Source organism: Panthera onca, chromosome F1 (genome assembly GCF_046562875.1).
Source record: "Panthera onca isolate mPanOnc1 chromosome F1, mPanOnc1 haplotype 2, whole genome shotgun sequence".
Lineage (NCBI taxonomy): Eukaryota > Metazoa > Chordata > Mammalia > Carnivora > Felidae > Panthera > Panthera onca.
This window is the reverse complement of record NC_138355.1, coordinates 50,408,744-50,435,093: the sequence shown is the minus strand read 5'-3', so window position 1 is coordinate 50,435,093 and position 26,350 is coordinate 50,408,744. Positions and strand designations below refer to the sequence as shown.

General features: G+C 37.1%; 1 long non-coding RNA gene across 2 annotated transcripts in view; it reads left to right on the top strand.

Annotated features, from left to right (window-relative positions):
- The window catches only part of LOC132686499 (uncharacterized), a 72,345-nt gene extending 59,463 nt beyond the window's left edge, over window positions 1-12,882 (top strand). For both annotated transcript variants that reach the window (XR_013553208.2, XR_013553207.2), the window contains one exon: window positions 5,427-12,882. This is a non-coding gene — a long non-coding RNA (uncharacterized LOC132686499). The remainder of the gene's footprint in view (window positions 1-5,426) is intronic.
- The last annotated feature ends 13,468 nt before the right edge of the window (window positions 12,883-26,350 follow it).

Here is a 26,350-nt window from a genome sequence, read left to right as displayed (position 1 = left end):
GATGGCTCAGAGCCTGGAGCCTGCTTCCGATTCTGTGTCTCCCTCTCTCTCTGCCCCTCCCCCGTTCATGCTCTGTCTCTGTCTCAAAAATAAAAAATAAACGTTAAAAAAAATTTAAAAAAAAAAAAATTGTTTTTGAATATTTATTTATTAAAAAAAATTTTTTTAATGTTTATTTACTTTTGAGAGAGAGAGAGGGAGAGAGACAGAGTGTGAGCAGGAGAGGGTCACAGAGAGAGAGAGAGGGAGACACAGAATCTGAAGTGGGCTCCAGGCTCTGAGCTATCAGCACAGAGCCTGATGTGAGGCTTGAACTCATGAACAGTGAGATCAGACCTGAGTCGAAGTCAGACGCTTAACCAAATGAGCCACCCAGGCGCCCTTTGAATATTTATTTTTGAGAGAGAGAGACAGAGTGTGAGCAGGGGAGAGGCATAGTGAGAGGGAGACACAGACCTCCAGGCTTTGAGCTGTCAGCACAGAGCCTGATGTGGGGCTCAAACCCACGGACTGTGAGATCATGACCTGATCCAAAGTTGGACCTTTAACCAACTGAGTCACCCAGGCGCCCCATATTTTGTTGAGAGTTATGATTATTATCTTTCAGGGGCTTAGTCAAAATAAACTACTTCTCCATTACTAAAACTTGACTTCAGAATGAGTTTCAAACTAAATGTTTTGTATTGTAAACATAACAAAGTATGAAATTTGAGAAGTGATTAGATAAATATTTACAAATATGTTTTCTTTTCTCTCTGGTCTCATTTTGTTTTCTTTCCCTGGAGATTATGTTTAATACTTGTTTTTCTGCATGCCTCAGCATTTTGAGCCTGAAGCATTTTCTTCCTCTCTCCTTCCCAACCTTAGTACTTTTCCTGATCACAGTACTACGTTGTGATAATTAACTTACTTGTTTATATACCCCTTTGGCTATGGCGGGTATGAGGGCTTTACCTTGTCTATATCTGGCTCATTAGTTGGCACTTAGTAGGCACTGAACATACAAATATATTGATAAATGAATAAATGAATGGAAGAATTAAACAAAATGGATATACTTGAAATGGAAATTTGAAACTGAGATTTTCATGAAACTTCCATTTTTACAGAGATCTTTGATTTTCCTATACTGAATTTTGTCACAAGTGATCAGTATTTTGGGTTTAGTCATTTTAACACTAATAAAATATTTACATTGAAAAATATATGTAATTTTATGCAATTGAAAGGCAGAAGAAGGGTCTAGGTCACTGATTCCAGAAGCCACAAGGTCAGAGGCAGGTCAATAGGGAAGAGGAAGATTAAATCTTGAACTCATCTGCTCTAATTTCTCACAAACCATAACTCAGGATAAGACTCCAGAAGTATTAATGCACTAATGCATTTCAGAAGAGTGAGTGACAGTGGTTTTATGTCACTTTATGTCACATAGGTTGAACTTTAATGTATGATGAAAGCTCCATTTTGCCAAGTAAGAGAACCTGGACCAATTTATAAAGAACATTCTAGTAAAATAACATAAAAAGCTAATGTTAATAAATGGTCTGCTTTTTCTTTTTGAAATAAAGGTGACTGAGAGAGTGAAAAGAAATTTTAGGACAAGCTCTGGAACTTTCTGCTCATCCATAGACTGAATGGGATTGAATTTAATTGTTTTGCATTCTTAAATTTTCTTGTAACATTAACTAATAAACCTATTTATTCCTTCATTTATTCCTTTATGCACATTTTTTATACATATACTACATGCTAAGTGTGGTGTTAAGTGTTAGTTACATATACGTGAATAAGACAATCCCTGCCAGGGTGGCTGGATGGCTCAGTCAGTAAAGCAACTGACTCTTGATATTGGCTCAGGTTGTGGTCTTGCTGTCCTGAAATTGAGCCCCACATCTGGCTCCTTGCTGAGCATGGATCCTGCTTGAGATTCTCTCTCCCTCTCTTTCTGCCCCTCCCCTGCTCACTCTCTCTCAAAATTAATAAATAAACATTAAAAAAAAAAAAAAAAGAAATAGTCCCACCCCACAAAGCGTCACAGAAATCTGCAATTCGCTCTGAAAGATGTAAAAATGACATATAAACTATAAAAATCCTAGGGAAGAATGTTTAAGTTTGCTCGAAAAATAATAGGGAGTGTACCTGGGAGGAAGTGACTTGTGAATTAGAACATAGAAACAAGGTCAAAGACTTAAAAAAAAAAAAATCAGATAATGAAGCTGCAGCTCTAAAAAAGAAATGGAGAGAAGAGTAGAAGGAAAAGAACACAGCTAATGTCTTAGAAGATAAGATGGTGATAAGGCAAATGTAAATATAAATCAACTTCCTGAAATTAAAGTCCTTCGGTGATTATTGCTGTCTAGTGCAATGTATGGCTTTGGGCAATTGTGTATCAATTTATGGTAGTGCTATTTAACTCTTTCTTAGTACCAACAACCGCTTAAAGATTAGTATTAACCAACCTATGCTATGCAGCTATGCTTCTGGATACAACTACAAATTTAAAGAATTTCGTTGTGGACATGTTTTACTTGGCCAGCACAACCATTTAAAAAATTCCTTTTAAGTTTGAATGTACTTACCAGTTTGCAACAACTTCCACATGTCTTTAGTGCTCTGTGTGTGTACTTCACACACTTAGGTTTTCTTGCTGCCCCTAAAGGTATTTTAGTGTGCAATCCTCAGTCTGGAGACTGGTTTTATGGTCATTTGAAAACTCTTCCCAGTATAAGACACAGTATGAATACACAATTGGATTAAAGTTGATTTCAGAAGTTGTGCTGTTTTGTGTTATTATGTTTGAGTCTGAGAAAATTCTGTTACTTTGGACAGTATAATAAACAGTATTTGTTTTAATGGATGGATTATTGGGCATTAGTCCAATTATCCAGCAGCAGAAGGGTTTAAATTACAGGGGCCTAGAAATTAGCTGGGACACATGCCTCAGCAGTGACTTCAGGAAGGCAGTTACTGAAGTCGGCAAAGAAATTGTTGTATTGCACAGTATTACGCTTGTAGAAGGGAAAACAGTGATAATAAAACAACAATAACACAACAGAGTTGTTTCAGGGAAGCTGTTATCCTTGATAGAAGCAGAACAAAAAGCCCTCTGAGATTTAAGTAAGGGAGATCTAGGAACAGAATCTCCAGAGGGGCAGTGGTTGTGATTCCAATAGACCCCAGTGCTCCTTCCCAGAATTGTACCACTCCCTTGATTTCTGTCATTTTGTCTTTTGCACTGAGGACCAACCTCAGCCCCTATGGCTGTGCTTCTCTCTCCCTAGGAAACTCTAGCCCCCATTTATATGGAAATCCTTTGTGTTTTTTCCTTCAACACACGGGAGACACAAAGAAGCATTAACAAATATGTCTTTTACATGGTAAGATATATATACATATTTATAAAACTTAAACAGGGAAGACTTTATTTTATTTTTTTGAGGTTGTATGTTTTTTCCTATTTATTTATTTGTTTATTTATTTAATTTTATTTATTTATTTTTAAATTTACATCCAAGTTAGTTAGCATATAGTATAATAATGATTTCGGGAATAGATTCCAGTGATTCATCCCCTATGTATAATACCCAGTGCTCATCTCAACAAGTGTCCTCCTTAATGCCCCTTATCCATTTAGCCCATCCCCCCACCCACAACCCCTCCAGTAACTCTGTTCTCTGTATTTAAGAGTCTCTTATGTTTTGTCCCCCTCCTTTCTTTTATATTATTTTTGCTTCCCATCTGTTTGTATCTTAAATTCCTCATATGAGCAAAGTCATATGATATCTTTCTCTGACTAATTTCGCTTAGCATAATACCCTCTAGTTCCATCCACATAGTTGCAAATGGCAATATTTCATTCTTTTTGATTGCCGAATAATACTCCAGTGTGTGTGTGTGTGTGTGTGTGTGTGTGTGTGTGTGTGTGTACACACCATATCTTCTTTATTCATTCATCTGTTGGTGGACATTTGGGCTCTTTCCATACTTTAGCTATTGTTGATAGCATTGCTATAAACATTGGGGTACGTGTGCTCCTTTGAAACAGCACACATGTATCCTTTGGATAAATACCTGGTAGTGCAATTGCTGGGTCGTAGAGTAGATTTATTTTTAACTTTTGAGGAGCCTCCATACTGTTTTCCAGAGTGGCTGTACTCTGCATTCCCAATAGGGAAGACTTTAAAAATATTTTTTATTTAAAAATTTTCAGCATAGTTCTTGATTCTCAGATAGCTACACTGTTGCCTCTAAGGTCTCATGTACTCCTCTTGGTACCATCTATGGCTCCCCTCTTTACCTACACCTTTATCAGACACCAGTCTCTGCCCTAGTAGGGCACTTCCTGAGGGCCAGTCACTTTGTTGTACTGACACCCAAGAGCTTTTCTCATGACCCATCTGCTTGTGATCTAGACTATTGCAAAAGACTTCGTTTTAAATCATGAAGTCTATTTCCTTGTAACCTTGGGACCATTCACTCTATTTTGACGTATGAGAGACAGGCTTCTCTTTCAGTAGATTTGCAGCCCTATTGATAATTGATACTTCTATCCGTTGATGATGGAGCTTCTTAGACTTGGATGATCAGCCACACTTATTTGTGAAGCTTTCTAAGATTTACTCATAGAATACGAGACGGATAGGATTTTACTTATTTCAATCTTACTGTGGTTCCTAATCATACATTAGAGTCTGGTACAGTTGCCTGTGTTGTGTTGTCGTTACTGTAGTCCATTTGATAGTGGTTGGTATGCCAAAATGATAGTGCCCATATAAAAAAAGGTCTGGATTGGTCATATGAAATTACCACCAAAGCAATGGAAGGGAGGTATTCCACCTATAAACCATTTTTGAAACTGTTAGCACCTGATGGACTTTCTTATTCCTCCAGATGCTGCTGGTGACCCCAACCACTGATATGTTAATGTTGTGTGTGTGTATACCCATTGTGTGTATTCAGGGAACAACTAATAGCTAAATGAACTGTTATACTGAAAACTGATGAACAGTATTTGTTAGTATCCTTGCCTACTGCATGTCCCATTATAAATGTGGCCAATAAACTACATAAAATCTGTTTCTAATGAGACTTATTTTTTAGTAAATATAACATGAAATGTACATTCAAATAAATATTGTATTCACTGGAAAAGAATTCTGATGTTGCTGCCTTTACTTAAAATGTCTTAAAATCTTCTTTATAGAAATTGCCTTTAGAGGTTTTAGCAAATTCTTTTGCATATTCTCAATAGTGACAATTTTTTTTTATCATTTCTTGGTGAGTTTGATTTTTGGAACTAGCCAAGAGTTATTTGTTGTGAACTATGGTAAATAAAGTGGCTGATAATGAATTATAGTTTTGCAGAAGGAAATAAAACTGAATGTGATGATAAATAATGAGGTTTTTGTTTTGTTTTGTGGCTCAAGCTGACTTCCTCAGATCTTGTCTCATCTACATAGCTGAAGAAGGAATGGTTGTGTGAATATCAATATGGTATTGATAAATGCCTAAAAAGCCTCTGACAATGTGTTTTCCAACCAGAAGGTTTGAACTTGAAACTCTCTCACAAAAAGTGAGTAAAACCTCTTTTCTCTCCAAGAGACTTTACTGTAACTACTACCATGAGACATTTTGTGAAAAGGGGGATAATGTTTTTTTCCTCACTTTTGTATTTTCCACATCTCGTATTCTGCATGGCACATAGTAGTGTATTCAATAAATATTTGTTGAATTAACAAAATGTAAACATGTTAACTTTTCTCTCCAATAAACATTAGCACTACTGTTGGTGAAAGCAGTATTAACAAGATAACTTTTAGATAATTATAAATTGTAAATGACAGGTGACTAAGTTTCTACTGTCAAATATAGATTATTTTTGCTTATATTAATATATTTTAAAAGATAATAAAAGTTGTCTCATAGTGGTCACCTAAGTAAGATATTTAGATTTTGTTATGATCTAGTGATATAGGGCAAGTATTCATAGGAACTATGATTTCTAACAATACTCTTATTTCTCTACTGAGTAAGCAGGATGATCCTGCCAAAAGTTAGTTAGAACTGGTCATTCTTGACATGGTATATATACACAATGGAATATTACCCAGCCATAAAAAAAAATGAAATTTTTCCATTTGCAACAATGTGGATAGAGCAAGAGTCTATTATGTTAAGTGAAATAAGTCAGTCAGAGAAAGACAAATACCATATGTGAAAATTAAGAAACACAAGTCAGATGAACCTATGGGAGTGGGGGAAAAAGAGAGAGAGAGAGAAACAAGCCATAAGAGACTCTAAAAAATAGAGAACAAACTGGGGTACCTGAATGGCTCAGTCAGTTAAATGTCTGACTCTTGATTTCCGCTCTGGGCATGATCTTGCGGTTTGTGGGTTTGTGGGATCAAGCCCTGTGTAAGGATCCACACTGAGCGTGGAGCCTGCTTAAGATTCTCTCTCTTTTTCAGTCTCTCAAAATAAATACATAAATAAATAAACAACAGCAATAACAACAAAGAGAACAAACTGAGGGTAGATGGAGGGAGATGGTTGGGGGGGTGGGCTAGATGGTTAATGGGTATTAGGGAGGGCACTTGTTATGATGAAGACTGGTGTTGTATATAAATGATGATACACTGAATTCTACTCCTGAAACCAATATTGCACTGTGTGTTAACCAACTCGAATTTAAATAAGAACTTGAAAAGAAAAGAAAAAAAAAGGAACTGGTCGTTCTTTGCCCCAAAGCCTTTACTGTCTCCACATATACTAAGACGGGCTCCATTCAGGGAACCTTGGCCTGGCATTTCCCATTGCCCACATCCACTTTTGCAGATATCGGCACAACCAGGTTGTTTATTGTCTGCAAGTTTTAACTATAGACTATGGATTCTGGAAAATAGTTTTTCTAATTGTCTCATTGATCTTATGAGTTTTTCAGGAAAAATTAGGCTCAATATTACAGTAAAATTATTTGAAACAAAATTAAGGTAAATAAAAAAGCAAAAAGTCAGAAATGGTATTAACAGGTAGATAATTCTATTAGAAGTCATCATAGGTGGATTGAAAAGCCTGTCTTCACTGTAGGATTTTACCTCTTTTCAAGTAAAGGAAAGTAGTTGCAGAAACATGATTTTCTAATCTATTTAGTTTTGGTTGATTATTGAACATCTTGGCTTCTAAGTATGCTAATATTATGAAGTGACAGATTAATGGTCCTTCAAATTTATTGCCACATCTCTTTACCTTGTTATCAATTAGGTATGTATTCTATTTCATATTCCTACAGCCACATTTGACTAATAAAATGTCTTCTAAGAGTGATGATTTGTGTTATTTTAAGGCTGGTATACTTAGCCCAGAAGTAAATAAAAGAACATTGCCATTTTAGGAGATATACCTGAAAAACGAGAAATACAGAGATGTTTGTCAAAGGACAAATATTTAGTAGAACGAAAAATTTTTAATTCTCATTGCATCTGGGAGTATTAAAGAATATATTAGAGGATATATTGTAGAGACCATATCTTGCCTATTTTTAACGGAAATATAGTCTTGAAAATGAAAATACTGGTATATACCCTTAAGTGTAAATTTTACTTTAAGAAGATACATGATGTTAGTTAAGTGGGATATTATTAGAGTTTTATAAACTCTTTTCTTATCATTCCATTTGCATCAAGTTATGCAAAGAGTTTCTATTATAATGATCAAAATCTGATTCTGATTTTTTTTTAATCCATGTCTCTAATTTGGATTATCTATGGGAAACCTGTTCCCAAGAGGGGATGTGTTGCAATGAAGTTTTATAAGGGAATATTTAGTGCTGGAAATTGGAATAGGAGCTGTATCACTACCCTTTAATTTTTGACCATAAAGATCATTTTCAGTAACTTTGTTTTGAGAGTTAAACTGTATTTTGTATTTTAGGTAGACTGGTGATTTGTTGCTGGTGTTTTACCAGGAGTGAGATTTGTAGAGGATTAGTAAGGTTAGAGGAGTTTTATTTTTTAATTCATTGCATAGAATACATAGCACTGAGATAAAAGGTGGTTTGCAACTGCACTTTGGAAGACAATAGTCATTTATTAGGCTTTTTTTTTATTTGAACTTTTTTGTTATAACAACATTATTGCCACAAATCAAATAGGAAATCTCACAGTAAAGCTTTCTTTGTTATAGTCTTCAGAACATTACTCTTCTATTTTAAGCTTATACTAAAAATGTGATTTCACAGTCCCAATATTCCAATACTTGACTATATCGTTCTTTCTGAGGTAGATAAAATGTTAGGATCAGATTTGTATCAGCTTCCATGTTATTAGTTTTCCTCTCACTTTCTTCTTTGGCTTTGGAAAAACAGCTGCCAAAGTTGGTTTGAGACCTTTTATGACTTCTCTCACTCAACAGATTCAACTATTTTAGTGTTGACCTTTGTCCTTCTCTCAGGGATAGAGATAACTTGATACCACTAGTCACGGAGAAGGAAATTGAACATCAAGGATCAAGAGAAGTAAACTAGAGAGAAGCAATATCAGTGAATTTTAAGGCAAAAAAGAATGGAAATTCCCTCTGGGTATTTTCACATAGAATCAGGTTATAGAAGCAGATAAAAATATTTTATTATTTTCGTAGTTTTTTTTTTTTTTTTTTTTTTTTTTTTGTCTAGAAGCGTAAAAGGAGCTGAAGAGACGGATAGTCATAAAGTCTTACTTGAAAAAAAGAACTCTGATAATCTTGTTAGGCTGAATTTAGATTGTTGCCAGATGTCTTTTTTCTTTTTACCTCTTCTACTTGTGAATATATTTCTAATTTCTTTCTGAATTCTGAGCATCTGTGTTTCACCTGAAAGCCCATGCCAGATAACTGAACAGATTGCTGGTTCTTTTATGGCCAAAACATTAATCCTTCTTCCACCGCCCCCCCCCCCAATATATATGCCAATAATTAACGTATATTCACATAAAAAGAACATAATTATAATGAAATCATCACATCCCATGTGTTACCACTGAGATTTATTTTTACATGACATTTATCACTATCTGGTATGTTCTTGTTTATTTGTTTGCTTATTGTTTATGTTTTCCCATTAGATGGTAACTTTTATGAGAGGGAACATTCATTTTATAAACCTATATTCCTGTTACCTAGAGAGTGACAGACACACAGCAGATGTTAAATGTTGGTTGAATAAATGGATAAATGAATCGCCCAAGGCAGATATCGTCCATAGTGAAAGAGTGCCCTATCTTGACTTTGCAGAAAATTCTGACCACTGTTTGGAGATACTGAATGTCCAACTGCCTACTTGACTTTTCCACTTGGCTGACAGGAATCTGACATTTAGCATGTCCACAATATACCTCCTAATTTCGCAAGCCAAATCCATTCTAAGTCAAATCCATGTTTTAATTATCTCAAGTAAATGGCTACTTGATTTCTTTTTTTCCTTCCCTCTCTGTATACAATCTGTCAGTAAGTTCAGACAGCTATACCTTCAAAAATATTTTTCAAATCTGTCTACTTTTCTTCACCTTTCCATTTTTTATGTGGACAAGCTACGACTGTCTTTCATGTGGACATCTGCAGTGGCCTCTAAATGGTTTCTCTGAATGCCCCTCTATCATCTGTTCTCCACAGTACCAAAAGTGCTATTTAAAATTCCTAAACCACTTCAGAATGCTTTCCCTCTACTATTAGAATAAATTCTGAACTCTTTATTGTGGTTTTAAGAACTTCTATACTCTAAGTTCTTCCTCTTCCTCTGCCTGACCTTGTTCTACATTTCTCATTACCCTCCAGCCACAATGATGTTCTTCCTGTTCATCAACCAGGCTGTGGTCACTCCTGAACTTAGGGCCTGTTGAACTTACCATACCCTCTGTGTACATACAATGTTTTGCTCCCAATCTTGTCATTTCTAGCTCATTTTGTCATTCAAATGTCAGCTCCAGTCTACAAAAGTGGCCCACATCATGTTCCATCACATTCCCTGATTTATTTTCTTTATAGAACTTAAACTACATAAATTGATTGTGAACTTTCCTTTTGGAACAGAAACTCCATGAGAGCTGAGAACAAGGACTTTGTCTTTCCTATTCCATATTATATCCCAGGGTCTAGAACAGTGCCTGACATATAGTGTGCAGGTGCTCAGTAAACTACAATGAGTGGATATACATATGAACTTGCAGAGCACAAGACTTAGAAAGCTGAAATATCATTACCCCTCTTTCCTTAGATATGGAAAAGTTTCAGACTTGCTAAAACTACCAACTGACACAGAGATAAGGTAGGAAGCAAAAGACAAATAGGTTTGTGAGCTCTAAGCTTATTGGGAGAAAGGCAGAGATAGGGAAAAGCCTGTGTGTTCAAGAGACCAGAGAAGTCAAGTGCCAGTGTGAGTGGTTCTGTTATTAGTATGAACGTGCAAGTCTCCATATTACTGTGCCTTCCTGCCAGCTGCCATTTCTCTGACACATTAGGGTGTCATCTTGAAAAGGCTACTTTCTGTAAATCTTACTTAAGCAACAGTGCTCTTTCTCTAAAAAAGGGAAAGTTTCAATTAAGTTTTAGAAAGTAAGGTTATCTTGGAGATGTAAGTAATATGTTAACATTGTACTCATCTCTAAAAAGCTAAGTACATTAACTTGGAATGTGCTGAGCTGGTGGTAAATTGATATCCAGCCTGTAGCTGCCAGAGGATTTTTGTCTTGTTTCTTTTGCACAGGAGAGAAAATGCAAGGGAACCCGGGTCAATTAATTGCCTGCTGGGGTACTGCCCTATCTGTTTCGGGCAGGGAAAACTGGAGAGGGCTGACTGGTTTATTCTCTAAGTAGCTTCTTGCCGAGGGAGCTCAGTTTCAAAATCCTAGAAACCATATGTGTTAGTTTAATCAGAGTTTGGCCCTGAGGAGAATTAAAACGAAAGGAAATTCCACAATTAGAAGGTGTGGAAGTGGAAAGCCGACTAAATCAAGCCCTTAGAGAGGCAGTGTGGGTTGGTGAGATTACATTCTTAGGGCGTATAATAGGCCAAGGTTTTAATTTCCAGATTCTTTCACTTAAGAGCTTCTGTGTCTGAATTCTAGTGGAATGGAGGCCTTTCCAGTCTTTTCTCCCCTCCATTATAAGGGCCTCACCTTTGTAGTTCTTACCTACAAATGAAAAGGTGGAAAGCCCCAAGTTTACAAGAGGTCTCAATAGAGGTTTGTAGCAAAATCCTGAACAAAAAGCCTGACTTTAAAATGGGCTTTGTTCTCCTTCTTTCCCAGGACTTATTTCCTATTCTGTCAGGTTGGTTGGCTTTTTACTAAAAAATCAGAATAATGAAGAGAAGAAGGCTTCATGGAAGATCATAGGAGCCACTGTTTGTATTTATTTGGGACCCCTGAGGGAAACCTCTGCTAAAATAACTTGGTTATGAGTTATGAATTGTGCATCGTTAATTAACACTGACACGTATCTGTGCACAGGGGAGTGGCCCAATCAGATGGAATGGGACAAGGACCAAGCCTGGCCACATTCCCAGTAAGGATGGAAAGATTGAAACTGAGTTTAGAAGTTTTGAGGGATAAATGGATGTCTAGTCTTAAACCCAGTACTAACATAAAAAAGTTCTATTTTAAATTTTTTGAGGACTCTTTATATTGTTTTCCATAGAAGCTACACCAGTTTACATTCTCATCAACGGTGTATGGAAGTGCTCTTTTCTCCACATCTTTGCCAGCATTTTTTATCTTTTGTCTTTTTCATAAAAGTGACTCAAGCAGGTGTGAGGTGATATTTCATTGTGGTTTTGATTTGCATTTCCCTGATGGTAAGTGATGCTGAACACCTTTTCATGTGTCTGTTGGTCATTTGTATGCCTTCTTTTGAGAAATGTCTGTTTGGATACTTTGCCCATTTTTTAATCAGGTTATTTGTTTTTCTGTTATGGAGTCTGAGTTCCTTACATATTTTGATACCAAACCCTTACCAGATATGTGGTTTGCAAATATTTTCTCCCATTCTAAGGTTGCTTTTTCACTCTATTTATTGTTTCTTTTGCTAAGTAGAAGTATTTAGTTTGATGTGATCCTATTTGCCTGTTTTTGCTTTTGTTGCCCATTCTTTTGATGGTATAGCCAAGACCAATGTCAAGTTTGGGCTGTACATTTAGAGGTTTTTTTCCATTTCTTTTTTTTTTTACATTTAAGTTTTGAATCCATTTTGAGTTGATTTTTGTATATGTGTAAGGGTCCAATTTCATTATTCTACCTGTGGTTATCCAGTTTTCCCAACACCATTGATAGAAAGGACTATCTTTTCCCTATTCTTCGTTCTTGGCACCCTTATCAAAGTTCAGTTGACCCTAAATGGTTGAATTCATTTGTAGTTTTCTTATTCTGTTGTATTGGTCTATATGTCTGTTTTTATGCCAGGACAACACTGTTTTGATCCTACTTCTGAATATATAGTCAAAAGGAAATGAAAATCAGGATCTTGAAGTGATATCTACACTCCTGGGTTCACTGCAGCATTATTCACAATAGCCAAGATATGGAAACAACCTAAATGTCTGTCAAGCTAATAAATGGATAAAGAAAATGGCATATTTATATATGCATATACATATACACCATGTATTAGCTTTTGGAATATTAGTTTTTGTTAATAGTTAATTGTGGACACTTCATAATACATACATAAAGACATCAAATTGTATACCTTAAATATATACAACTTTGAATTGTCATTTATACCTGAATAAAGCTGGGGGGAAGAAACAACTAAAAAAAAAACAAAAAAAGAAAAGAAAAAAAGAAACCCAGCATTAACGTTAATGTGGGAGGAGCACATAATAAAAAAAAAAAAATAAGAACAGCACAAAGACAATAACCCGCTAATAAGCAACTAGTAGAGGTCTAGAAATGCTTTTTTCTATGATTTACATATACATTGGTTACCTCTACCTTCCTCAGGACCTTTATTGCAGTGTTCGTTTTCTCTAACACTCCTTCCCCCCCTTCCCCAAATCTGTGAATAGCTCTTCAATTCAATTCAATTCAATTCAATTCAGTTTTGAGCCTATGATTTGCTATGTACTAGGGAGAAAGTGATGAACAAACTAATCTGTACTTCGAGGTATTTAAATATCTAGGTAAGTAAATATACATGTACACAAATTTAATTTTATACAGTATTTTACATATAATAATATAAGTATGTTCAAGGGGCACAGATAAGCACTGATGCAAAAAAAAAAATGTTTAAGCCCATGTGAGGTGTTCAAGGTGTTAAGAATGAGATGTTTAAATATATTTAGAAAGAGGACTGTGGAGGTGCTAACCAGCTGATTGATCACTGTATTACTGTGGGCATGATTTTCTTTTTCAGAGGGTAGAAAGACTATTTTAGTCTAGCTCTGTTTTATTCATTTCTTAGATCTAAACTTGTTAATAGAAAATTTGAAATCAGTGATAATGTTACATTTATGTAACTCCAGTATAATTAATTAGAACATGAACTTTTAAATAAGAATGTCAGTGACATAAAACAGGTTCTTTTTGACACAATAAAGAAAAATGATAGCCTATTGGTTTTTTTGCATGGTTTGTCAGGTTTAATTCTTGTTTGTACTTAGATCTTTTTTTTTTTTAAGCTAGAATCAGAATGTGTTTTAGAAAAAAATGCACCAATGTATGATAAAACTCATTTTATAAATGGACTTAAACCAGGACTCGGCTTAGATTAGTTTGTTCAAGCTAAGCTCCTTTGAATTCTAACTTCCGTGCAACACTTTGGCTGCTGCATAAGCAGGGATTTATCTGAGACTGGTGCAATAAACTAAAATGGTTATTAGATTATCTTAAATTGAAACGATATGATAATCCATGTTGAAATTAGAGGAATTTGGAGTTCCTCTTTTTCCCTTTACTCAGTAACGACTTCATTTTAAATTATGTTATTCAAAGGCTACTGGAGCTTTTATAAATTATTCATTTGCAAAGATCTAGCTATTTCAAGCCACATCCCCTGAAACAGAAGGGGTTGGGTAAGATGGTTTCATTTTGCCGAAGCATTCATAAATATCCCTTTGCCATACTTCCGAAACAAATTTGGATGTCTGTTAGCTTACAGGACACTTATATGCCACTACCAGGTTATCTCATCTAATAGTTCCTCTTTCTAGAACAACCTGAGAGTGCGCTTTTTCTCATTCTGATTATGTCACTAACTTCTAAACTGAGAGAAAAATTAACTGTATCTCTGGGAATTTCAGCAATTCTTGCATCTTCCTAGGCAAGCCAGCCTTTTCCTTAACATTTGTGATCTGTCTTGTAGGAGAAGCAAGAGCTGTTTTCTTTTTGTGTTTTCCTATTTATGTATATTTCAATAGTAATATACTTAATCTCTGAGATCCTCTTGTTTGTGTATTTTTGTTACAGTTAAGATGACTATGTTAATTAGGAATCTTTTCTTTTCTTTTCTTTTTTAAAGATTTCATTTTTAAGTAATCTCTACGCCTAACATGGGGTTCCAATTGACAACCCCGAGAGCAAGAGTCATGTACTCCATTGACTGAGCCAGTCAGGCACCGCAGGAATATTTCTTCTTTTTCCTTTTTCTTTTTCTTTTTTCTTTTTCTTTTTCTTTTTCTTTTTCTTTTTCTTTTTCTTTTCTTTTTCTTTCTTTCTTTCTTTCTTTCTTTCTTTTTTTTTTTTTTTTTTTTTTCTGTAGCCCAGGATTATTTCTAAGCAAGGTATTTTCTGGGTAGATTTCTGTTAGTCTGAATCAACTCTCTCCATTATTGGACACAGATGCAGCTGGTAATCAATCATCTATAATTATGCTTTGGAAAAACCTCATATGCAGAGATACTCAACTTGTCATAGATATAATTTATAAGTAATTCTACAAAATTTATATTCTGTAATCTCTTTGAAAGATTTACTCAGTGACTGAAAGATTGCTTCTCTTCCTGATAACCAGTATTATTTAGTAAAAATGGTGCTATTTAGTATAATATTATCAAACTTTGTTAGGTTTCGAGTTCTGAGTCATTTATCCTTTTCCTATCCTTCCCCTTCAGTGCAGAAAGTCCCTTGCGTGACCTTGTGGTGAGACTTGGAGACAGGTGGGGGTGGAGAATCAGAACCTAGAATTTCATTTCCCTAAGAATGGCCTGAGAGCAGCCTAAACGGAAGAGGTAGCAGATTCAAAAGGTCATGGGAATGAAGCCAGAAAGCCTCAAGTAAGGAGGAATGAGTCAGTGATAAGTAAAAGCAACAAATGCAGATCGACTAATTTTGTAAGAAATTTGATCATGAAGTTAAGGAGATCAAAGAATGGATTGGAATGAGGAAAGTTTCTTTAAAGGTAGAATAGATTTGAGCATATTTACCTAGAAGAAGAGCCAGTGCAAATGGAGAGACTGTTAAAAATTCTTGGAGGAAGATAGAAGGAGAAAGTTCAGGAGCTCATGTGGACGGTTAGCAATCGCAAGGAAGCAGAATACCTGTTGAGAGAGTAAAATGAGGGGAGAAAGAATTATGGAGATACAGAATGTGATGGTTAATTTTATGTGTCAACTTGGTTAGGCTATGATACACAATTGTTTGGTCAAAAAACAGTCTGGGCTTTGCTGTGAAGGTATTCTTTTAGATGTGATTAACATTTAAATGTAGTGGACTTTGGGCATAACAGATTGTGTTCCATAAAGTGGGTAGGCCTCATCTAATCAGTTGCAGGCCCTAAGAGCAAAGTCTGAGGTTCCTGTGAAAAAAGGAATTCTGCCTACTGATGGCTTTTGGACTTGAGCTGCAATATCAACTCTTCCCGTAGTCTCCAGCCTAATACATTTGCCAGTCCCACATTTGTGTGAACCAATTCCTTAAAATAAATCTCTGTTTCTGCATATATGTTGGTTCACAATCTTAGGAATCTTCTGGGTGAAATATGAAACTGGCTCCTGTCTGTACATGGAGGACAAGGAGAGACCTAAGAAAGAGACCATTCCAGATTGGTAGGTAGCAGTCTTATTAGGCAAGGGGACTTAGATATGAGATTTATCTTGGTAGGCCATATGACAAGTCGATTCACCTACCTGCCAGAATCATAAGAATCTATACAGAAAGTTTAGAAGGTTCAGTCATGTATTAAATCCATATAGTCTTAATAACACATACTCTCTCAAGACTGCATCCTTGAAGTGGCTCCTAGTGCAGGAATAGTGAGTGGAAGGTACATTCCAAGAATGAGGGGGGCATTTAAGGAGACTTGGATTGCTCAGGTTCAGCTTGAGGGCCAAGCAGCAGTCATGTCCTTTCAGTGACCTTCAACAGTGTATATATATCCTGCTGGTTCTGTTTCTCTGAAGAACCCTGACCGATACATAGATTCAGGAAGAAGTGGAAAGGTTTTGAAGATGCTCAGGTTAGTGATGTCAATATTTTTGGTAAGATGGGGACTAAGATATGTAATGGAAATGAGGAGGAGGCTTGAAAGTAGAAGAGTTTTCAAAGAAGTTTTAGGTGGGTATATGAAACTATGAATTCTTCCAGAGCAGGAAGCTTATCTTATTCATTTTGTATCCTAAAATCATAGCACAACAGTTGGCATTATGAAAGTGATGGGGCGCCTGGGTGGCTCAGTCGGTTGGGCGTCCGACTTCGGCTCAGGTCACGATCTCGCGGTCTGTGAGTTCGAGCCCCACGTCGGGCTCTGTGCTGACTGCTCAGAGCCTGGAGACTGTTTCAGATTCTGTGTCTCCCTCTCTCTCTGCCCCTCCCCCATTCATGCTTTGTCTCTCTCTGTTTCAAAAATAAATAAATGTTAAAAAAAAATTAAAAAAAAAAACAAGAAAGTGCTCAACAAATGCTTGTTGTTTGTCAAATAAGCTGAAGAAAAAGATGAAAGGCTCAGCTAAGATTTGCTGCTACAGACTCATGATGAATAAATTGTGACAGCTTTGTAATTTTTTATAATAACATTAGTTCTCTGGAAGTTTCATCAGAAAAAGTGAACTATAGGAATCAGTACATGGAGACCTACTGAGGGTCAAGAGATCAAGGACAACCAACCAGTATGGCAGTAAATGAACTATGTATTGTGAAAATGGCACAATGAGAACCAGCCTGGGTAAAAAAGTAAAAGAAGACATATTGGGATGATTGGTCTGAGAGAACTGGAAGGAACCAAAGGATTAAATGCCTTAATGGAGATAGGGAGGATGTTTAATGGGAGAAGTAATCTAGAGAGATGGGAAGAAAGGGAGTATTTGTCTATCAGCTTCATAATTTTCAGGATCATTGTGGTCAGACAGTTTCAAGTGGCCAAAGTAGGGGTAACATAAAGACTGGTATTATTGAGGGGTGCCTGGGTAGCTCGGTCATCTAACTCTTGATATCGGCTCAGGTCATGATCTCATGATTATGAGATCAAGCCCTATGTCAGTCTCCATGCTGAGCATGTAGACTGCTTGGGATTCTGTCTCTCCCTCTCTCTTTCTCTCTGCCCCTCTGCCACTTGCATGTGTGCTTTCTCTCTCTCTCAAAATAAATAAATAAACAAGCCTAAACAAGAAGATTGGAATTCTTCAAAGAATATACTGTTATTTTGCTATTTATACATATTGGAATTCCTTAATGTATAATATATACTTTATTATTGCTATTTTAATTTTGCTATTTATACATATTTTAATTACTTAGTATATAATTTAAGAAGGTTCTGACAGGGGTGCCTGGGTGGCTCAGTCGGTTGAGCGTCCGACTTCAGCTCAGGTCACGTTCGTGCTGACTGCTCAGAGCCTGGAGCCTGCTTCTGATTCTGTGTCTCCCTCTCTCTCTGCCCCTCACCCATTCATGCTGTCTCTCTCTGTCTCAAAAATAAATAAACATTAAAAAAAACTTAAAAAAAAAGAAGGTTCTGACAAACAGAAAATATAGTCAGTAATTACATAGCATTACCTACTTTGATTATGAAACATTATCTAGAGTAACAAAATACTTCATTAAGTGTGGGATCTTTCTAGACTCCAGTCAGGGTGTTGAGTATTAAGAGCACTGAACTTGGAATTAGAAGACCTTGGAATGAGGCTTTTCCATTTGCTAGATGAGTGAACTTGGGCAATTCATGTAATCTCATTAAGTTTTTATTTTACCAAAGATGAATGATAATGGTTAGGATTATTATAAAAATTTGATGAAATATACAGGAGCCCCTTTCAACTGTGAAGTTTAAATATTTGTAACAAATATTAATTAAACACGATATTTTCCTTCAAGGAACATTTTACTTGAAAAAGATGCTTAAGGGTTCATTTTTAGTATGACAATGGCATAATGAGGTTAAAACATCTTAATTATGTTTATTAATTTTATTATATTTAACAATTACAAATATTTGAGAGATAATTATATATAGTTTAATCTAATGTAAACCAAAACCAAAACACAGATTTAAAAAGCCCCTGAATGTACTTTAAGTGTTGTGATTTCCCTTGTTTTCGGAAGAATAATTCTTTTTTTGTTTTTTTTTTTTTTAAATTTTTTTTTTAACGTTTATTTTTGAGACAGAGAGAGACAGAGCATGAACGGGGGAGGGGCAGAGAGAGAGGGAGACACAGAACTGGAAGCAGGCTCCAGGCTCTGAGCCATCAGCCCAGAGCCTGACGCGGGGCTCGAACTCACGGTCTGTGAGATCGTGACCTGAGCCGAAGTCGGACGCTCAACCGACTGAGCCACCCAGGCGCCCCCGGAAGAATAATTCTTATGGTTCTTCCTGCGAACAGCAGTGATGGAGTAGATTTGTGTGTGTGTGTGTTTAATTAACTTTCAATAAAATAAAATTCTAGACATGGAAGAGGAACTATAAATTGTATATACTCTGAATATAGCTAAAGTTAACCAAAAGGATTCATTTCATGTTAGACTGTAAGCCAGAAATAATGGAAAAATAAGTGCAATATACAAGTGGAAAATAATACACTTAAAAATTTTTTTAAATGTTTTATTTATTTTTTTTAAGACAGAGAGAGAGCATGAGTGGGGATGGGGCAGAGAGAGAGGGAGACACAGAATCTGAAGCAGGCTCCAGGATCTGAGCTGTCAGCACAGAGCCCGTCGCGGGGCTCGAACTCCTGAACTGTGAGATCATGACCTGAGCTGAAGTCAGACACTCAACTGACTGAGCCATCCAGGTGCCCCGGAAAATAATACACTTTATATAATATCATTTCACTAAATGTTAATTTAATTTTTTGTAGTTAATGTTGTAAGTTCAGAGATTCAGTCTCCTAATAGAATTCCTAGGCAGATGTTAAATATCTACCCCTAATTAACAAATCTTAACTTGAATGTTAAGCCCCCATGTAATCAACATGATATTTAGTATTAAATATTTGAACAGTTAACAATCATAATTTTCTGCACCTGAGGTGACACTTAATGTATTGTACAAGACCTGTCATGACACTGCAACAGGAAATCCTTTTCACTTTAGAATCTGTGGAAGAAGGAATTCTTTCCATTAACATAGCTTCAAATGATCCCTGATGCTCTGGCCCACATTATCCAAGAGAACAGAACCCAGGTCTTGGCAGGAATCAAGAAAGAGAGCACATGCACAGAGAACATTCAGGTTAGAAATAAAGAGAATTTGGAATTCTTGCAGCATTTCTGAGGGCATTAAGGTATAAACAGGTGTACTGCAACCAAAACTAAAGTGTGGGGGTTAAGTGAGGTAGGATCTTACTTCTCTCTCAGATAACAGAGAGTAAAGTATGCAGGTAGTCCAGGGAAGGTAGCATGACCTGATCAGTGAGACTATCCAACCAAATATGCTGGACGGTAGTGACTTTTTTTCAGTAGATTTAGGGCAGCTCCTTTAAGTGTCCCATTTCCCAGCCACCGAGGAGCGTGAAAGAGGAAATGAAAGGTGAGCCTCTCTTTTTGTGGATGTGACCCAGAGATTGCTCATACTGCTACCATTCACATCTCCTGTCTAGAATTTACAAGGTCACACTTAACTGCAAGAAAGGCTGGGTGACGTACTTTCTAGCTGGGAAAGTTTATGCCCTATAATTGGTGGTGTCATCGATTCCTCTTCTGTCTCCCACCACCGGCATGTAATCTGTAAGTGAGTCTGATAGTTTGACTTCCAAATGATTTCCATTATTTTCCATATTCCTAACAATACTCTACATCCCTTGCCTGGCCTACTGTGATAACCTAACTGGTTTGCTTGCTTCCACTCTTGCCTCATTAAGTCATTTCTCACAGAGTAGTCACTGAATTTTAAATATATAAACCAAAGCTCATCACTCTTCTTTTTAATCCCTTTGGTGTCTACTCATTTCTAGAGAGTAAAGTATAAACTCTCCATCATGACCCATAGGACACAGCAACGTCTAGGCTCTAGTCTATCCAGCCCCATTCTTGTACTATGCTTTTCCCTGGTCAGCATGTTCTGGCCACTCTGGCTTCTACCTTTTTCTAGAGCACATTCCCAGCTTCAGACCTTTAAACCACTATTCCTTGTCTAAGAAATTTTTTTGCGAGGATCTCTGTGTGGCTGGCTTACCCTCATCTCTTGACATTCAGCACAAATGTCATCTCTTCTGAGAACCTTTCCTGACTGCTTTAAGCAGATGTCTTGTTTCCAGTTACTCCTTATCAGCCACCTTGTTTATTCCCTTCATAGCACTTATTAAATAATATAACAAGCTTATTTGTTTACTTATAGATTAATCAATTGTCTCTTGATTAGAAAGTGATCCTTAAGAAAGTCTGATTTACCTCTGATTCTTGACACTGGAACAAAAATAGAGCTTAACAAATGTCTGTTGAATGAATGACTAAATGAATTGGTGAATTTCATATGCTTCTTACAAATAGGATGAGGTTTTGAAGATTATGCCTGCCCATGGTGGGAAAATCAGGTACAAAGAACCTTATACAAATTTACCTCTATTAGTTTCATTTCTGACTTGGGTGTACTGCATGTTATACTTGAGCCATCAATTTATCAACCTCAGATGGTATTTGGAGTTTTAGCCATTTTCCTCTGTAGCAGGTTGAATAGTAGACCTCCAGAAGTTGTGTTCATGTCTTAATACCTGGATCCTGTGAATGCTCAGTTACTTGAAAATGGGTCTTTGCAGATGTGGTTAAGGTTCTTGAGATGAGATCATCTTAGATTAGCTGAGTGGGCCCTACATCCAATGACTAATGTCTGGTAAATGTAGAAGGAGATTTGAAAAACTAGACAACATGATGGGAAAAGAGAGGCAGAGATTGGAATTATGCAGCTATATGCCAAAGGATGCCTGAGCCACCAGAACCTGGAAGAAGCAAGGAGGGTTTCTCTTCCAGAGCCTTTGGGGTGATTGTGGCCATGCTGTCAACCTGATTCAGAGTTCTGGCTTCCAGAAGACAGAAGATTTCTGTTGTTTCAAGTCACCTGAATGATTTCCTAGTATAAGTATGACACGAATATTGCCTGGAACATCCTTATACTAAAAAATTATTTGTTATTTATATGAACTTCTAATTTAACTTGGAATTCTGCATTTTTATTTGCTAAATCTGGCAATTTTACTCTAATCCCAAGAATTTGTGAAAAATGAAGAATTGGCTGGGAATGATATATAGATTCTGCCAAGTAAGAATTGGCATCAAAAAAAATTTTTTTAAGTCTATTAAGTAACTAAAAGAAAATGAAATTGGTGTCATGGGAGTTTTAAATATGCTACAAAATCCTGAAATTTTGCCCAGAAAATTAACTAAGCAAAATGCTTGGAAATATAAAAGATTTCTGATGTTCTAAATCTGATCTAAAACTATCTCAGGAGTGGCTAATTTGTTTCTTATGATTATAAAAAGTAAGAACTAAATTCCATCTGATCCTGGCTTAATTTTTTTACATCTCAGGGGAATTAAGATTGAATTAATGACTGTCTCTTATTTCTACTACCAACAGTTTATTAGATTCAGCTTGAAAATAGGTAGATTAAAGCACAGAAATTAAAAAAAACTTAGACTGAAAATAGCCTTCAGTGGTGCACATTGAGGGGTGGACTTCCCTGGGGGTGTGCAGGTGTTTCCAGCAATGAATGAGGAACCTCTACAAGACCATTATTTCTTCTGATGCCTCATGAGCAACCCCACTCATGAGCAATACCACTCATGAGGCAAAATTCTGGTTTCCTCTGTTTAAATTTTGTATTCTTAATGTTTGTAGTCACTTCTTTTTTTCCCTTGTGAGTTTTTAAGCACACATACCATGCAAGCTATTAAATAAGTAATTAAACCTATTTCAGGATCCGTGGAATAGGCAAATGGGGTGGGGGACAGCAGTGGGGGGAGAGAGAGAATAAGAACAGAGCACCGAAATGGCCCACATCTCAGTTTTATTTAATGAAAGACTAAGTGAACTGGGTGGATTTCATATGTCTCTTATATTTGCCCATGGTGAGCAAATTAGGTAAAAAGAACCTTATGGAAAGGTTTTCTTCTATCAGCTTTATTTCTGACTAAAGTGTGCTGAATGATATACCCAAGCAAAAGACAACTTCACCTCCTCTGTTACAATTGAACAATTAAGAGTCTTTAGGCAGGCAAGGATAGAGAGAGAGTGAGAAGGAAAACTGAGAAACACCAAATAGTGGATGATTCTTGGTGCTGCTGGAGGTCCCAGAGTCTCTAGGGAGGTCCTGGTGGGAGGCTGTGCTGGCTTCTAGAGGCTTCCGTGGTAGCATCTGGAACTAGGGCTGAGGTCACAGAGCTCTTAGAGTCAAGGCTGAGGACAAGGAGTGGATCCCCCTCACCAGACTGGGCTGCCTGGTTAAGACATGAAGATCAAGTCTGTGGAGGAGATTTGTCTCTTCTCCCTGCACATCAAGGAATTTGAGATCATTGACTTTTTCCTGGGGCATCCTTCTAGGATAAGGTTTTGAAGATTATGCCTGTTGTAAAAGCAGACCTGTGTTGGCCAGTGGACCAGGATAAAGGCATTTGTCACCAACAGGGATTACAATGGACATGTCGGTCTGGGTGTTAGGTGCTCCCAGGAGGTAGCTCTTCCACCCATAATGCCAACTCTTCATCATCCTATATAACAAGGCTACTAGGAGAACAAGATCAGCAAACCCCATACCATCCCTTGCAAGGAGACCTGCCACTGTGGCTCTGTGCTGGCACCCTGCACCCCACCACCGAGAGGCACTGTCATCATCGAGACCACTGTGCTATACCCTGGCCAGGGGCTATACTACTGTCCTGTGCGACCTCACCGAGGCCACCTTTGATGCCATAGCCAAGACCTACAGCAAAAATAAATAGAAATTATATTTATATTTGAAAAAACTCCTAAAACTAGAACTGCCCTGTGAGTCAGTAGTTATACTTCTGGGTATGTATTTATTTGAAGAAAACAAAATATTCCCTTGAAAAGGTATCTACACCCCCATGTTCACTGCAGCATTATTTACAATAGCTAAGATATGGAAACAATCTAACTGTCCATACATGGATCAATGGGTAAAGAAAATATGGTATATGTTTATAATGGAATATTATTCAGCCCTAAAGAAATGAAATATCACCATTTGCAAAAACATGGATAGATCTAGAGGGTATAGTGCTAAGTGAAAGAAGTCAGACAGAGAAAGACAAATACCACATGATCTCATTTATATGTGCAATTTAAACCATACCAAACCAAACCAAAGAAACACCAAGCTTAGAGATACAAAGAACAGATTGGTGGTTACCAGGGGTCAGGGGTGTGGTTGTGAAATGAGTAAAGGGAGTCTAAAGTTACAAACTTAGTTTGTAAACAGTTATAAACTGGCTCAGTCAGAAGACCATGTGATTTTTGATCTTGGGGTCATGAGTGCAAGCCCCATAATGGGTGTAGAGATTACTTTAAAATAAATAAAAAACTAAAATAATTCATCAGGATATAATATACAGCATGGCAACTATAGTTAATACTGTATTGCATATTTGAAAGTTGATGAAAGAAGAAATCTTAAAAGTTCTCATTACAAGAAAAAATTCTGGGAGCAGCTGGGTGGCTCAGTCGGTTTAGTGTCTGGTTCCTGATTTTGGCACAGGTCATGACCTGAGGACTGTGGGATTGAGCCCCATATTGGGTTCTGTGATGAGCATGGGGGCTGCTTAAAATTCTCTCTCTTTCTTCCTCTTCCCCCTCCCCCACTTGTGTTCTTTCTCTCTCTCTCTCTCAAATTAAAAAAAAAAATTACATAAGAACTCTGTAACTATGTATGGTGAGAGATGTTAACTAGATTTGTTGTGATGATCATTTTACAATATATACAAATATTGAATCATTATGTTTTACACCCAAAACTAATGTTTTATGTTAGCTGTACCTCAATTAAAGAAAAAGGAAGGGGGGAGGCCTGTATGTGTAGGGGGTAGGGTGGGGGTGGGAAAAGGGGCAGGGACTGTAGGTGAAGAAGGTAGAGACTTTGCAAAGAGGTTATCGCAGGAGAAAAGTCAAGAATTTGGTAATGACTTTTTTTGAAAAATTTTTAACATTTATTTATTTTTGAGAGAGAGAGAGAGAGACAGAGTGTGAGCAGGGCAGGGGCAGAGAGAGAGAGGGAGACACAGAATCTGAAGCAGGCTCCAGGCTCTGAGCTGTTAGCACAGAGCCCCACACAGAGCTCTAACTCATGAACTGTGATATGATGACCTGAGCCGAAGTCGGCTGCTTAACTGACCGAGCCACCCAGGCACCCCGGTAATGATTTTCTACCAAAGACAGAGCAATAGGGAGTTAATGATCATTGGTAAAGGAAGTTTCTGAAGGGTTTGGTGTTTATTCATTAACTTATTCCTCAATCATTTATTGACTACTCAGTATGTATGTCAGGAATTGTGTTAGGTGTGGGGGTTTCTCCAGAGAAAAAGTGTTAAGCTCCTGGCTTTAGAGAATGGACAGTATGGAGAGAGGAGAAAGATATGCTACAAAAAAAAAAAAATAAGTACAATACCAGTGAAGTGCTATCACGATGGAAATATTTATAGGGTATAGTGGACATACCAAAAAAATGGGCATGGGAGGGAGGGAAGAGGATGTGGGTATCAAAATCTTTACAGTGTTTGTGCCCAGGTTAAACTTCTGCGTTTTATTAGATTAATCTGTTCTCTGAGATTAGGCACATGTTTTAAAGGAGCTAGTGAAGATTCTGAGAATCATATTTATGAGAAGCTACCCTGTATCAAGTGCTTCTTATGTGCAGGCACTATATATTTACGTTAATCCTCACCATAACCTTAGGAAGTAGAGAGTCTTGTGTCCATTTTACAGGTGAGGATGTTTAGGATCAGAGATCTGTAAAAATTATCTGGGTTAGCACAGTGATGGAACCAAAAACAAACTTTTGATTGCCATGTTTTCCATTTTGCCTTGCTGTCCGTGTATTAGAAGACACATATACCAATAGTTGCTTTGTTCTTCAGTGTGTCCTACTTAACGTACTGATGATTTCATAGTTAACTTTCAGCGGTTTTAATGGAGAGAAATCACTTTCCTTGATGAAAGCAAAGCTTCACAGTCACCGATTTAAGCGGCTGTGCTTTCTACTAGAGCCACATAGTCTATGTGACGTCCGAGGCCAGATTTCATCGAAAATCCCCAAACTAAAGTATAGTTATCAGAGAATGTGGTCTTTTGACTCACCACATATAGATAAGGGTTTGTCTGTGTCTCTCTTTAAAAAAAAATAACTTTCATATGCATTTTTCTGGGGATAGTGATTCTGAAGTTTTATGATATGTTACCCTGAAAAGTTTAAGAACCATCAGGGTGGAGTGTGATGAGAGGTCAGGATGGAACCTGAGACACCGCAGAAAAAGCTGCGTGAAAGAGAAGAATCAAAGTCTCAGAACAGAACCCTGGGGGATGCCAACACAAGGGAAATCTCATCAGCCATTCCTGGGCTCTGAAGCTTCAACTGCTTTTTTAAAACAAAATATTTATGTACATATGCATGCATGTATGTATGTACGTAGGTATTTAGAGAGGGGGGGCAGGAGAAGGGCAGAGGGGGAGAGAGAGAGAGACTCTTAAGCAGGATCTCCTCTCAGTGCAGAGCCCAACACAGGGCCTGATCCCGTAACGCTGGGATCATGACTTGAGCCGAAATCAAGAGTCAGGTGCTCAACCGACTAAGCCACCCAGGCTCCCCTTCAACTGCTTTTTTATTCTGCTGCATTTTTCCTAGTGTGGATTCTGGGAAAAGAAAGGCCTGGCATCTGGAAGACTGGCCCACAGACACTGATAAGGTTTGGGAGTAGAAATAACAAATTAAAAGGGAGAGGACTAATGAGCA